The sequence below is a fragment of the Brienomyrus brachyistius genome, chromosome 13, assembly GCF_023856365.1.
Source record: "Brienomyrus brachyistius isolate T26 chromosome 13, BBRACH_0.4, whole genome shotgun sequence".
Taxonomy (NCBI): domain Eukaryota; kingdom Metazoa; phylum Chordata; class Actinopteri; order Osteoglossiformes; family Mormyridae; genus Brienomyrus; species Brienomyrus brachyistius.
In genome coordinates this window covers 4,534,000-4,551,018 of record NC_064545.1, presented here as the reverse complement: position 1 = coordinate 4,551,018, position 17,019 = coordinate 4,534,000, and positions in this window count along the sequence as shown.

Here is a 17,019-nt window from a genome sequence, read left to right as displayed (position 1 = left end):
ATATGCTATGCTAATATGCTATGCTAATATGCTATGCTAATATGCTAATACGCTAATATGCTAACATGCTAACATGCTAGTATGCTAATATGCTAATATGCTAATATGCTAATATGCTAATATGCTAACACGCTAATATGTTAGTATGCTAATATGCTAATATGCTAACACGCTAATATGCTAACACGCTAATATGCTAGTATGCTAATATGCTATGCTAATATGCTAATATGCTAATATGTTAATATGCTAATATGCTAATTTGCTAATATGCTAATAAGCTAATATGCTAACACGCTAAAATGCTAGTATACTAATATGCTAATATGCTAATATGCTAATATGCTAATACGCTAGTATGTTAATATGCTAATACGTTAATATGCTAGCACGCTAATATGCTAATATGCTATGGTAATATGCTAATATGCTAATTTGCTAATATGTTAATTTGCTAATATGCTAATACGTTAATATGCTAACATGCTAAAATACTAGTATGCTAATATGCTATGTTAATACGCTATGCTAGTATGCTAATATGCTAATATGCAAATATGTTAATATGCTAACATGCTAATATGCTAATATGCTATGCTAATATGCTATGCTAATATGATAATATGCTATGCTAACATGCTAACATGCTAGTATGCTAATATGCTAATATGCTAATACGCTAATATGCTAACACGCTAATATGTTATGTTAATATGCTAATATGCTAATATGGTAATACGTTATACTAACACGCTAATATGCTAGTATGCTAATATGCTAATATGCTAACATGTTAATTTGCTAATATGCTAATATGTTAATACGCTAACACGGTAAAATGCTAACACGCTAATATGCTAATATGCTAATATGTGAACACGCTATGGTAGTATGCTAATATGCTAATATGCTAATATGCTAACACGCTAATAAGCTAGTAAGCTAGTATGCTAATATGCTAATATGCTAATATGCTAATATGCTAATATGCTAATATGCTAACATGCTAACACGCTAATATGCTAGTGTGCTAATATGTTAATATGCTAATATGCTAATACGATAATATGCTAACACGTTAATATGTTAGTATGCTAATATGCTAATATGCTAACACAATAATATGCTAATATGCTAATACGTTAATATGCTAACACTAATATACTAGTATGCTAATATACTAATATGCTAATATGCTAATACGTTAATACGCTAATATGCTAACACGCTAATATGCTAATATGCTAACACGCTATGCTAATATGCTAATATGCTAATATGCTAATATGCTAATCTGAGCATGCTAAAGCGTTTTATATACTAACATGCTAACATGCTAATAGCATGCTATGGCATTTAACATGCTAACACGCTAATTTGTTAATATGCTAATATGCTAATACACTAATATGTTAACACGCTAATATGCTAATATGCTAATATGCTATGGTAATATGCTAATATGCTAGTTTGCTAATATGCTAATACGTTAATATGCTAACACGCTAAAATGCTAGTATGCTAGTATGCTAATATGCTATTATGCTAATATGGTAATACGCTAATATGTTAACACGCTACTAAGATAGTATGCTAATATGCTAATATGTTAATACGCTAATATGCTAATATGCTAACACGTTAATATGCTAGTATGCTAATATGCTAATATGCTAATACGCTAATATGCTAATATGCTAACACGTTAATATGCTAGTATGCTAACACGCTAATATGCTAGTATGCTAATATGCTATGCTAATATGCTAATATGCTAATATGCTAATATGCTATGCTAATATACTATGCTAATATGATAATACGCTATTATGCTAACATGCTAACATGCTAGTATGCTAATATGCTAATATGCTAATACGCTAATATGCTAACACGCTAATATGTTATGTTAATATGCTAATATGCTAATATGGTAATACGTTATACTAACACGCTAATATGCTAGTATGCTAATATGCTAATATGCTAACATGTTAATTTGCTAATATGCTAACGTGTTAATACGCTAACACGGTAATATGCTAACACGCTAATATGCTAATATGCTAATATGTGAACACGCTATGCTAGTATGCTAATATGCTAATATGCTAATATGCTAACACGCTAATAAGCTAGTAAGCTAGTATGCTAATATGCTAATATGCTAATATGCTAACATGCTAACACGCTAATATGCTAGTGTGCTAATATGTTAATATGCTAATATTCTAATACGATAATATGCTAACACGTTAATATGGTAGTATGCTAATATGCTAATATGCTAATATGCTAATACACTAATATGCTAATATGCTAATACGTTAATATGCTAACATGCTAAAATACTAATATGCTAATATGCTAATATGTTAATACGCTATGCTAGTATGCTAATATGTTAATATGCTAATATGCTAATATGCTAACACGATAATATGCTAATATGCTAATATGCTAAAACACAAATATACTAACACGCTAATATGCTAATATGCTAATATGCTAATACACTAATATGCTAACACGTTAAGCTAATATGCTAATATGCTAATATGCTAATATGCTAATATGCTATGCTAATATGCTATGCTAATATGCTATGCTAATATGCTAATACGCTAATATGCTAACATGCTAACATGCTAGTATGCTAATATGCTAATATGCTAATATGCTAATATGCTAATATGCTAACACGCTAATATGTTAGTATGCTAATATGCTAATATGCTAACACGCTAATATGCTAACACGCTAATATGCTAGTATGCTAATATGCTATGCTAATATGCTAATATGCTAATATGTTAATATGCTAATATGCTAATTTGCTAATATGCTAATAAGCTAATATGCTAACACGCTAAAATGCTAGTATACTAATATGCTAATATGCTAATATGCTAATATGCTAATACGCTAGTATGTTAATATGCTAATACGTTAATATGCTAGCACGCTAATATGCTAATATGCTATGGTAATATGCTAATATGCTAATTTGCTAATATGTTAATTTGCTAATATGCTAATACGTTAATATGCTAACATATTAAAATACTAGTATACTAATATGCTAATATGTTAATACGCTATGCTAGTATGCTAATATGCTAATATGCTAATATGTTAATATGCTAACATGCTAATATGCTAATATGCTATGCTAATATGCTATGCTAATATGATAATACGCTATTATGCTAACATGCTAACATGCTAACATGCTAGTATGCTAATATGCTAATATGCTAATACGCTAATATGCTAACATGCTAATATGTTATGTTAATATGCTAATATGCTAATATGGTAATACGTTATGCTAACACGCTAATATGCTAGTATGCTAATATGCTAATATGCTAACATGTTAATTTGCTAATATGCTAATATGTTAATACGCTAACACGGTAATATGCTAACACGCTAATATGCTAATATGCTAATATGTGAACACGCTATGCTAGTATGCTAATATGCTAATATGCTAATATGCTAACACGCTAATAAACTAGTAAGCTAGTATGCTAATATGCTAATATGCTAATATGCTAATATGCTAACATGCTAACACGCTAATATGCTAGTGTGCTAATATGTTAATATGCTAATATGATAATATGCTAACACGTTAATATGCTAGTATGCTAATATGCTAATATGTTAATATGTTAATACACTATGCTAGTATGCTAATATGCTAATATGCTAATACGCTAATATGCTAAAACGCTAATATGCTAGTATGCTAATATGCTATGATAATATGCTAATATGCTAATATGCTAATTTGCTAGTATGCTAATATGCTAATACGTTAATATGCTAACACGCTAATATGCTAATATGCTAATATGCTAATATGCTAATATGCTAATATGCTAATATGCTAATATGCTAATACGTTAATATGCTAACACGCTAAAATGCTAGTATGCTAATATGCTAATATGCTAATCTGAGCTGATTAGCTCAATAGCTAATAGCATGCTATGGCATTTAAACATGCTAATATGCTAATATGCTAATTTGCTAATATGCTAACACGGTAATATGCTAGCATGCTAACATGCTAAGCCTTGAGCTAACTGCAGATTCTGAATCTGGGAAGCGCTGTACACCTAGATCAAAAGATTCAGCCTGATCTAATATGCTAATATGCTAATATGTTAACACGTTAATATGCTAATATGCTAATATGCTAATACGGTAACACGTTATACTAATATGCTAATATGGTAATATGCTAATACACTAATATGCTATGCTAATATGCTAATATGCTAATACGCTAATATGTTAACATGCTAACATGCTAACACGCTAATAAGCTAGTATGCTAGTATGCTAATATGTTAATATGCTAATATGTTAATATGCTAATATGCTAATATGCTAAAAAGCTAATATGTTAATATGCTAATATGCTAACACGCTAAGCTAGTATGCTAGTATGCTAATATGTTAATATGCTAATATGTTAATATGCTAATATGCTAACATGCTAACACGCCAATATGTTAGTATGCTAATATGCTAATATGCTAATACACTAATAAGCTAATATGCTAATACGTTATGCTAACATGCTAAAATACTAGTATGCTAATATGCTAATATGTTAATACGCTATGCTAGTATGCTAATATGCTAATATGCTAATATGCTAATATGCTAATATGCTAATATGCTGATATGCTAATATGCTAATACACTAATATGCTAACACGTTAAGCTAATATGCTAATATGCTAATATGCTAATATGCTATGCTAATATGCTAATATGCTAATATGCTAACATGCTAACATGCTAGTATGCTAATATGCTAATATGTTAATACGCTAATATGCTAACACGCTAATATGTTAATATGTTAATATGCTAATATGCTAATATGGTAATACGTTAATATGCTAACACGCTAATATGCTAGTATGCTAATATGCTAATATGCTAATATGCTAATATGTTAATATGCTAATATGCTAATATGTTAATACGCTAACACGGTAATATGTTAACACGCTAATATGCTAATATGCTAATATGCCAACACGCTTTGCTAGTATGCTAATATGCTAATATGTTAATACGCTATGTTAGTATGCTAATATGCTAATATGCTAATATGCTAATATGCTAACATGCTAATAAGCTAGTATGCTACTATGCTAATATGCTAATATGTTAATATGCTAATATGCTAAAATGTTAATATGCTAACACGTTAACATGCTAATATGCTAGTGTGTTAATATGCTAATATGCTAATATGCTAATATACTAATATGCTAATACGCTAATATGCTAATATGCTAACACGCTAAAATGCTAGTATGCTAGTATGCTAATATGTTAATATGCAAATATGGTAATACGCTAATATGCTAACACGCTACTAAGCTAATATGCTAATATGCTAATATGCTAATATGCTAACACACTAAAATGCTAGTATGCTAAAATGTTAATATGCTAATATGTTAATATGCTAATATGCTAATATGCTAACACACTAATATGTTAGTATGCTAATATGCTAATATGATATGCTAACACGTTAATATGCTAGTATGTTAATATGCTAATATGCAAATATGCTAACATGCTAATACACTAATATGTTAATATGCTAACACGCTAAAATGTTAATATGCTAATATGTTAATATGTTAATATGCTAATATGCTAATACACTAATATGCTAGTATGCTAATATGCTAATATGCTAATATGCTAATATGCTAGTATGCTAATATGCTAATACGTTAATATGCTAACATGCTAATATGTTAATATGCTAATATGCTATGGTAATATGCTAATATGCTAATTTGTTAATATGCTAATACGTTAATATGCTAACACGCTAAAATGCTAGTATGCTAATATGCTAATATGCTAATATGCTAATATGCTAATATGCTAATATGATATGCTAACACGCTAATATGTTAGTATGCTAATATGCTAATATGCTAACACGCTAATATGCTAGTATGCTAATATGCTATGCTAATATGCTAATATACTAATATGTTAATATGCTAATATGCTAATTTGCTAATATGCTAATGCGCTAATATGCTAACACGCTAAAATGCTAGTATGCTAAAATGCTAGTATGCTAAAATGCTAGTCTGCTAAAATGCTTATATGCTAATACGATAATATGTTAAAACACTAATATTTTAGTATGCTAATATGCTAATACACTAATATGCCAACACGCTAACATGTTAGTATGCTAATATGCTAATATGCTAATACGCTAATACGCTAAAACATTAAAATACTAGTATGCTAAAATGCTAATATGCTAATGTGCTAATGTGCTAAAATGTTAATATGCTAATATGTTAATACGCTAATATGCTAACACGCTATGTTAGCATGCTATGCTAATATGCTAATACACTAATATGCTAATACGCTAATATGCTAGTATGCTAATATGCTATGGTAATATGCTAATATGCTAATTTGCTAATATGCTAATACGTTAATATGCTAACATGCTAAAATGCTAGTATGCTAATATGCTAATATGCTAATACACTAATATGCTAATACGCTAATATGCTAGTATGCTAATATGTTAGTATGCTGATATGCTAATACGTTAATATGCTAACACGCTAATATGTTAATATGCTAATATGCTATGGTAATATGCTAATGTGCTAATTTGCTAATATGCTAATACGTTAATATGCTAACACGCTAAAATGCTAGTATGCTAATATGCTTATATGCTAATATGCTAATATGCTAATATGTTAACACGCTAATAAGCTAGTATGCTAATATGCTAATATGCTAAAATGCTAGTATGCTAATATGCTAATATGCTAATATGCTAATATGCTAATATGCTAATATGTTAATACATTAATATGCTAACACGCTTATATGCTAATATGCTAATATGCTATGTTAATATGCTAATATGTTAATTTGCTAATATGCTAATACGTTAATATGCTAACACGCTAAAATGTTAGTATGCTAATATGCTAATATCCTAATATGCTAATATGCTAATATGCTAATATGCTAATACGTTAATATGCTAATATGCTAACACGCTAATAAGCTAGTATGCTAATATGCTAATATGCTAATATGCTAAAACGCTAATATGCTAGAATGTTAATATGCTAATATCCTAATACGCTAATATGCTAACACACTAAAATGCTAATATGCTAATATGCTAATATGCTAAAACATTAATATGCTAGTATGCTAATATGCTAATATGCTATTATACTAATATGCTAATATGCTAATATGCTAGTATGCTAATATGTTAATATGCTATTATACTAATATGCTAATATGCTAATATGCTAACATGCTAAGTTTTGAGATAACTGCAGATTCTGAATCTGGGAGGCGGTGAAGACGTAGATCAAAAGATTCAGCCTGATCTGAGCATGCTAAAGCATTTTTCATACTAACACGCTAACATGCTAATAGCATGCAAATGCATTTTACATGCTAACATGCTAATACACTAATATGCTATGCTAATATGCTAATATGCTAATACGCTAATATGTTAACATGCTAACATGCTAACACGCTAATAAGCTAGTATGCTAGTATGCTAATATGTTAATATGCTAATATGTTAATATGCTAATATGCTAATATGCTAAAACGCTAATATGTTAATATGCTAATATGCTAACACGCTAATAAGCTAGTATGCTAGTATGCTAATGTGTTAATATGCTAATATGTTAATATGCTAATATGCTAACATGCTAACACGCTAATATGTTAGTATGCTAATATGCTAATATGCTAATACACTAATATGCTAATATGCTAATACGTTAATATGCTAACATGCTAAAATACTAGTATGCTAATATGCTAATATGTTAATACGCTATGCTAGTATGCTAATATGCTAATATGCTAATATGCTAATATGCTAACACGCTAATATGCTAATATGCTTATATGTTAATATTCTAAAACACAAATATGCTAACACGCTAATATGCTAATATGCTAATATGCTAATACACTAATATGCTAACACGTTAAGCTAATATGCTAATATGCTAATATGCTAATATGCTAATATGCTATGCTAATATGCTATGCTAATATGCTAATATGCTAATATGCTAATATGCTAACATGCTAACATGCTAGTATGCTAATATGCTAATATGTTAATACGCTAATATGCTAACACGCTAATATGTTAATATGTTAATATGCTAATATGCTAATATGGTAATACGTTAATATGCTAACACGCTAATATGCTAGTATGCTAATATGCTAATATATTAATACGCTAACACGGTAATATGTTAACACGCTAATATGCTAATATGCTAATATGCTAATATGCCAACACGCTTTGCTAGTATGCTAATATGCTAATATGTTAATACGCTATGTTAGTATGCTAATATGCTAATATGCTAATATGCTAACATGCTAATAAGCTAGTATGCTACTATGCTAATATGCTAATATGTTAATATGCTAATATGCTAATATGCTAACATGCTAATAAGCTAGTATGCTACTATGCTAATATGCTAATATGTTAATATGCTAATATGCTAATATGTTAATATGCTAACACGTTAACATGCTAATATGCTAGTGTGTTAATATGCTAATATGCTAATATGCTAATATGCTAATATGCTAATACGATAATATGCTAACACGTTAATATGTTAGTATGCTAATATGCTAATATGCTAATACGCTAATATGCTAATATGCTAACACGCTAAAATGCTAGTATGCTAGTATGCTAATATGTTAATATGCAAATATGGTAATACGCTAATATGCTAACACGCTACTAAGCTAGTATGCTAATATGCTAATATGCTAATATGCTAACACACTAAAATGCTAGTATGCTAAAATGTTAATATGCTAATATGCTAAAATGCTAACACGCTAATATCTTAGTATGCTAATATATTATGCTAATACGCTAATATGCTAACACACTAAAATGCTAGTATGCTAAAATGTTAATATGCTAATATGTTAATATTCTAAAACAAATATGCTAACACGCTAATATGCTAATACGCTAATATGCTAATACACTAATATGCTAACACGTTAAGCTAATATGCTAATATGCTAATATGCTAATATGCTAATATGCTATGCTAATATGCTATGCTAATATGCTAATATGCTAATATGCTAATATGCTAACATGATAACATGCTAGTATGCTAATATGCTAATATGTTAATACGCTAATATGCTAACACGCTAATATGTTAATATGTTAATATGCTAATATGCTAATATGGTAATACGTTAATATGCTAACACGCTAATATGCTAGTATGCTAATATGCTAATATGTTAATACGCTAACACGGTAATATGTTAACACGCTAATATGCTAATATGCTAATATGCTAATATGCCAACACGCTTTGCTAGTATGCTAATATGCTAATATGTTAATACGCTATGTTAGTATGCTAATATGCTAATATGCTAATATGCTAACATGCTAATAAGCTAGTATGCTACTATGCTAATATGCTAATATGTTAATATGCTAATATGCTAATATGTTAATATGCTAACACGTTAACATGCTAATATGCTAGTGTGTTAATATGCTAATATGCTAATATGCTAATATGCTAATATGCTAATACGATAATATGCTAACACGTTAATATGTTAGTATGCTAATATGCTAATATGCTAATACGCTAATATGCTAATATGCTAACACGCTAAAATGCTAGTATGCTAGTATGCTAATATGTTAATATGCAAATATGGTAATACGCTAATATGCTAACACGCTACTAAGCTAGTATGCTAATATGCTAATATGCTAACACACTAAAATGCTAGTATGCTAAAATGTTAATATGCTAATATGCTAAAATGCTAACACGCTAATATCTTAGTATGCTAATATATTATGCTAATACGCTAATATGCTAACACACTAAAATGCTAGTATGCTAAAATGTTAATATGCTAATATGTTAATATGCTAATATGCTAATATGCTAACACACTAATATGTTAGTATGCTAATATGCTAATATGATATGCTAACACGTTAATATGCTAGTATGTTAATATGCTAATATGCAAATATGCTAACATGCTAATACACTAATATGTTAATATGCTAACACGCTAAAATGCTAATATGCTAATATGTTAATTTGTTAATATGCTAATATGCTAATACACTAATATGCTAGTATGCTAATATGCTAATATGCTAATATGCTAGTATGCTAATATGCTAATACGTTAATATGCTAACATGCTAATATGTTAATATGCTAATATGCTATGGTAATATGCTAATATGCTAATTTGCTAATATGCTAATACGTTAATATGCTAACACGCTAAAATGCTAGTATGCTAATATGCTAATATGCTAATATGCTAATATGATAATATGCTAACACGCTAATATGTTAGTATGCTAATATGCTAATATGCTAACACGCTAATATGCTAGTATGCTAATATGCTAATATGCTATGCTAATATGCTAATATACTAATATGTTAATATGCAAATATGCTAATTTGCTAATATGCTAATACGCTAATATGCTAACACGCTAAAATGCTAGTATACTAATATGCTAATATGCTAATATGCTAATATGCTAATACGCTAGTATGTTAATATGCTAATACGTTATTATGCTAACACGCTAATATGCTAATATGCTAATATGCTATGGTAATATGCTAATATGCTAATTTGCTAATATGCTAATACGTTAATATGCTAACATGCTAAAATACTAGTATGCTAATATGCTAATATGTTAATACGCTATGCTAGTATCCTAATATGCTAATATGCTAATATGTTAATATGCTAACATGCTAATATGCTAATATGCTATGCTAATATGCTAAAACACTAACATGCTAACATGCTAGTATGCTAATATGCTAATATGCTAATACGCTAATATGATAACACGCTAATATGGTAATATGTTAATATGCTAATATGCTAATATGCTAATATGGTAATACGTTAATATGCTAACACGCTAATATGCTTGTATGCTAATATGCTAATATGCTAATATGTTAATATGCTAATATGCTAATATGTTAATACGCTAACACGGTAATATGCCAACACGCTAATATGCTAACACGCTAATATGCTAATATGCTAATATGCTAATATGCTAATATGTCAACACGCTATGCTAGTATGCTAATATGCTAATATGCTAATATGCTAATATGCTAATATGTTAATACGCTATGCTAGTATGCTAATATGCTAATATGTTAATATGCTAAGATGCTAATAAACTAGTATGCTAGTATGCTAATATGCTAATATGCTAATATGTTAATATGCTATGCTAATACGATAATATGTTAGTATGTTAATATGCTAACATGCTAATATGCTAGTATGCTAATATGCTATGCTAATATGTTAATATGCTAATATGCTAATTTGTTAATATGCTAATACACTAATATGCTAATATGCTAGTATGCTAATATGCTAGTATGCTAATATGCTAGTATGCTAATATGCTAGTATGCTAATATGCTATGGTAATATGCTAATATGCTAATATGCTAGTATGCTAATCTGCTATGGTAATATGCTAATATGCTAATATGCTAATATGCTAATTTGCTAATATGCTAATACGCTAATATGCTAACACGCTAAAATGCTAGTATACTAATATGCTAATATGCTAATATGCTAATACGTTAATATGCTAACATGTTAATATGCTAATATGCTAATATGCTATGGTAATATGCTAATATGTTAATTTGCTAATATGCTAATATGTTAATATGCTAACACACTAAAATGCTAGTATGCTAATATGCTAATATGCTAATATGCTAATATGCTAATATGCTAATATGTTAATATGCTAACACTCTAATAAGCTAGTATGCTATGTTAATATGCTAATATGCTAATATGCTAATATGTTAATACGCTAATATGCTAATATGCTAAAACACTAATATGCTAGTATGCTTATATGCTAACACATTAAAATGCTAAAATGCTAAAATGCTAATATACTAATATGCTAATATGCTAATACGCTAATATGCTAATATGCTAATATGCTAATATGCTAATATGCTAATACGCTAATACGCTAATTGGCTAACACGCTAATATGCTATTATGCTAATATGCTAATACGCTAATATGTTAACACATTAAAATGCTAGTATGATAAAATGCTAATATGCTAATATGCTAATATGCTAATACGCTATGCTAACACGCTAATATATTAGTATGCTAATATATTAATATGCTAATATGCTGATATGCTAACACACTAATATGCTAGTGTGCTAATATGCTAATATGCTAATATGCTAATATGCTAATACGCTAATATGCTAACACGCTAATATGCTAGTATGCTAATATGCTATGGTAATATGTTAATTTGCTAATATGCTAACACAATAATATGCTAATATGCTAATACGTTAATATGCTAACACTAATATACTAGTATGCTAATATACTAATATGCTAATATGCTAATACGTTAATACGCTAATATGCTAACACGCTAATATGCTAGTATGCTAATATGCTATGGTAATATGCTAATTTGCTAATATGATAATATGCTAATATGCTAACACAATAATATGCTAATATGCTAATACGCTAATATGCTAACACACTAATATACTAGTATGCTAATATACTAATATGCTAATATGCTAATATGCTAATATGCTAATATGCTAATATGCTAATCTGAGCATGCTAAAGCGTTTTATATACTAACATGCTAACATGCTAATAGCATGCTATGGCATTTAACATGCTAACACGCTAATTTGTTAATATGCTAATATGCTAATATGCTAATACACTAATATGTTAACACGCTAATATGCTAATATGCTAATATGCTATGGTAATATGCTAATATGCTAGTACACTAATATGCTAATACGCTAATATGCTAACACGCTAATATGCTAATATGCTAATATGTTAATATGCTAATATGCTATGCTAATATGCTAATACGCTAATATGCTAACATGCTAACATGCTAGTATGCTAATATGCTAATATGCTAATACGCTAATATGCTAACACGCTAATATGTTAATATGTTAATATGCTAATATGCTAATATGGTAATACGTTAATATGCTAACACGCTAATATGCTAGTATGCTAATATGCTAATATGTTAATATGCTAATATGCTAATATGTTAATACGCTGACACGCTAATATGCTAACACGCTAATATGTTAATATGTTAATATGCCAACACGCTATGCTAGTATGCTAATATGCTAATATGCTAATATGCTAACATGCTAATATGTTAATATGCTAATATGCCAACACGCTATGCTAGTATGCTAATATGCTAATATGTTAATATGCTAATATGCTAATATGCTAATATGCTAATATGCTAACATGCTAACACGCTAATATGCTAGTGTGCTAATATGCTAATATGCTAATATGCTAATACGATATGCTAACACGTTAATATGTTAGTATGCTAATATGCTAATATGCTAATATACTAATATGCTAATATGCTAACACGCTAATATGCTAGTATGCTAATATGCTATGCTAATATGCTAATATGCTAATATGCTAATATGCTAATATGCTAATTTTCTAATATGCTAATATGCTAATACGCTAACACGCTAAAATGCTAGTATACTAATATGCTAATATGCTAATACGCTAGTATGTTAATATGCTAATACGTTAATATGCTAACACGCTAATATGCTAATATGCTATGGTAATATGCTAATATGCTAATTTGCTAATATGCTAATACGTTAATATGCTAACATGTTAAAATACTAGTATGCTAATATGCTAATATGTTAATACGCTATGCTAATATGCTAATATGCTAATATGCTAATATGCTAAAACACTAATATGCTAACACGCTAATATGCTAATATGCTAATATGCTAATACACTAATATGCTAACACGTTAAGCTAATATGCTAATATGCTAATATGCTAATATGCTATGCTAATATGCTATGGTAATATGCTAATATGCTAATATGCTAACATGTTAACATGCTAGTATGCTAATATGCTAATATGCTAACACGCTAATATGTTAATACGTTAATATGCTAATATGCTAATGTGCTAATATGGTAATACGTTAATATGCTAACACGCTAATATGCTAGTATGCTAATATACTAGTATGCTAATATGCTAATATGCTAATATGTTAATATGCTAATATGCTAATATGTTAATACGCTAACACGGTAATATGCTAACACGCTAATATGCAAACACGCTAATATGCTAATATGCTAATACGCTAATATGCCAACATGCTAAGTTTTGAGATAACTACAGATTCTGAATCTGGGAGACGATGTACACCTAGATCAAAAGATTCAACCTATTCTGAGCATGTTAAAGCATTTTACAGACTAATATGCTAACATGCTAATAGCATGCTATGGCATTTAACATAATACGCTAATATGTTAACACGCTAATATGCTAATATGCTAATATGCTGTTATGCTAATATGCTAATATGCTAAGTTTTCAGATAACTGCAGATTCTGAATCTGGGAGGCGCTGAAGACGTAGATCAAAAGATTCAGCCTGATCTGAGCATGCTAATATGCTAATATCCTAACATGCTAATACGCTAATATGCTAACACGTTAATATGCTAGTATGTTAACATGCTAATATGCTAACACGCTAATATGCTAATACACTAATATACTAACACGCTAATATGATAATATGCTAATATGCTAATATGCTAATATGGTAATATGGTAATACGCTAATATGCTAACACGCTAATATGCTAACACGCTAATATGCTAATACGCTAATATGCTAATATGTTAAACTAATATGCTAATATGCTAATATGTTAATACGCTAATATGCTATGCTAATATGCTATGCTAATATGCTAATATGCTAATATGCTAACATGCTAATATGTTAATATGCTAATATGCTAATATGCTAATACACTAATATGCTAATATGCTAATATGCTAATACGCTAATATGCTAACATGCTAGTATGCTAATATGCGAATATGCTAATACAGTAATATGCTAGTATGCTAATATGCTAGTACACTAATATGCTAATACGCTAATATGCTAATACGCTAATATGCTAACACGCTAATATGCTAATATGCTAATATGCTAATATGCTAATATGCTATGCTAATATGCTAATACGCTAATATGCTAACATGCTAACATGCTAGTATGCTAATATGCTAATATGCTAATACGCTAATATGCTAACACGCTAATATGTTAATATGTTAATATGCTAATATGCTAATATGGTAATACGTTAATATGCTAACACGCTAATATGCTGGTATGCTAATATGCTAATATGTTAATATGCTAATATGCTAATACGCTGACACGCTAATATGCTAACACGCTAATATGTTAATATGTTAATATGCCAACACGCTATGCTAGTATGCTTATATGCTAATATGCTAATATGCTAATATGCTAATATGCTAATATGCTAATATGCTAACATGCTAATATGTTAATATGCTAATATGCCAACACGCTATGCTAGTATGCTAATATGCTAATATGTTAATATGCTAATATGCTAATATGCTAATATGCTAATATGCTAACACGCTTATATGCTAGTGTGCTAATATGCTAATATGCTAATATGCTAATACGATATGCTAACACGTTAATATGTTAGTATGCTAATATGCTAATATGCTAATATACTAATATGCTAATATGCTAACACGCTAATATGCTAGTATGCTAATATGCTATGCTAATACGCTAATATGCTAATATGCTAATATGCTAATATGCTAATTTTCTAATATGCTAATATGCTAATACGCTAACACGCTAAAATGCTAGTATATTAATATGCTAATATGCTAATATGCTAATATGCTAATACGCTAGTATGTTAATATGCTAATACGTTAATATGCTAACAGGCTAATATGCTAATATGCTATGGTAATATGCTAATATGCTAATTTGCTAATATGCTAATACGTTAATATGTTAGTATGCTAATATGCTAATATGCTAACACGCTAATATGCTAGTATGCTAATATGCTATGCTAATATGCTAATATGCTAATATGCTAATATGCTAATATGCTAATTTGCTAATATGCTAATACGCTAATATGCTAACACGCTAAAATGCTAGTATACTGATATGCTAATATGCTAATATGCTAATATGCTAATACGCTAGTATGTTAATATGCTAATACGTTAATATGCTAACACGCTAATATGCTAATATGCTAATATGCTATGGTAATATGCTAATATGCTAATTTGCTAATATGCTAATTTACTAATATGCTAATACGTTAATATGCTAACATGCTAAAATACTAGTATGCTAATATGCTAATATGTTAATACGCTATGCTAGTATGCTAATATGCTAATATGCTAATATGTTAATATGCTAACATGCTAATATGCTAATATGCTATGCTAATATGCTAAAACACTAACATGCTAACATGCTAGTATGCTAATATGCTAATATGCTAATACGCTAATATGTTAATATGTTAATATGCTAATATGGTAATACGTTAATATGCTAACACGCTAATATGCTTGTATGCTAATATGCTAATATGCTAATATGCTAATATGTTAATATGCTAATATGCTAATATGTTAATACGCTAACACGGTAATTTGCTAACATGCTAATATGCTAACACGCTAATATGCTAATATGCTAATATGTCAACACGCTATGCTAATATGCTAATATGCTAATATGCTAATATGCTAATATGTTAATACGCTATGCTAGTATGCTAATATGCTAATATGTTAATATGCTAACACGCTAATAAGCTAGTATGCTAGCATGCTAATATGCTAATATGTTAATATGCTAATATGCTAATA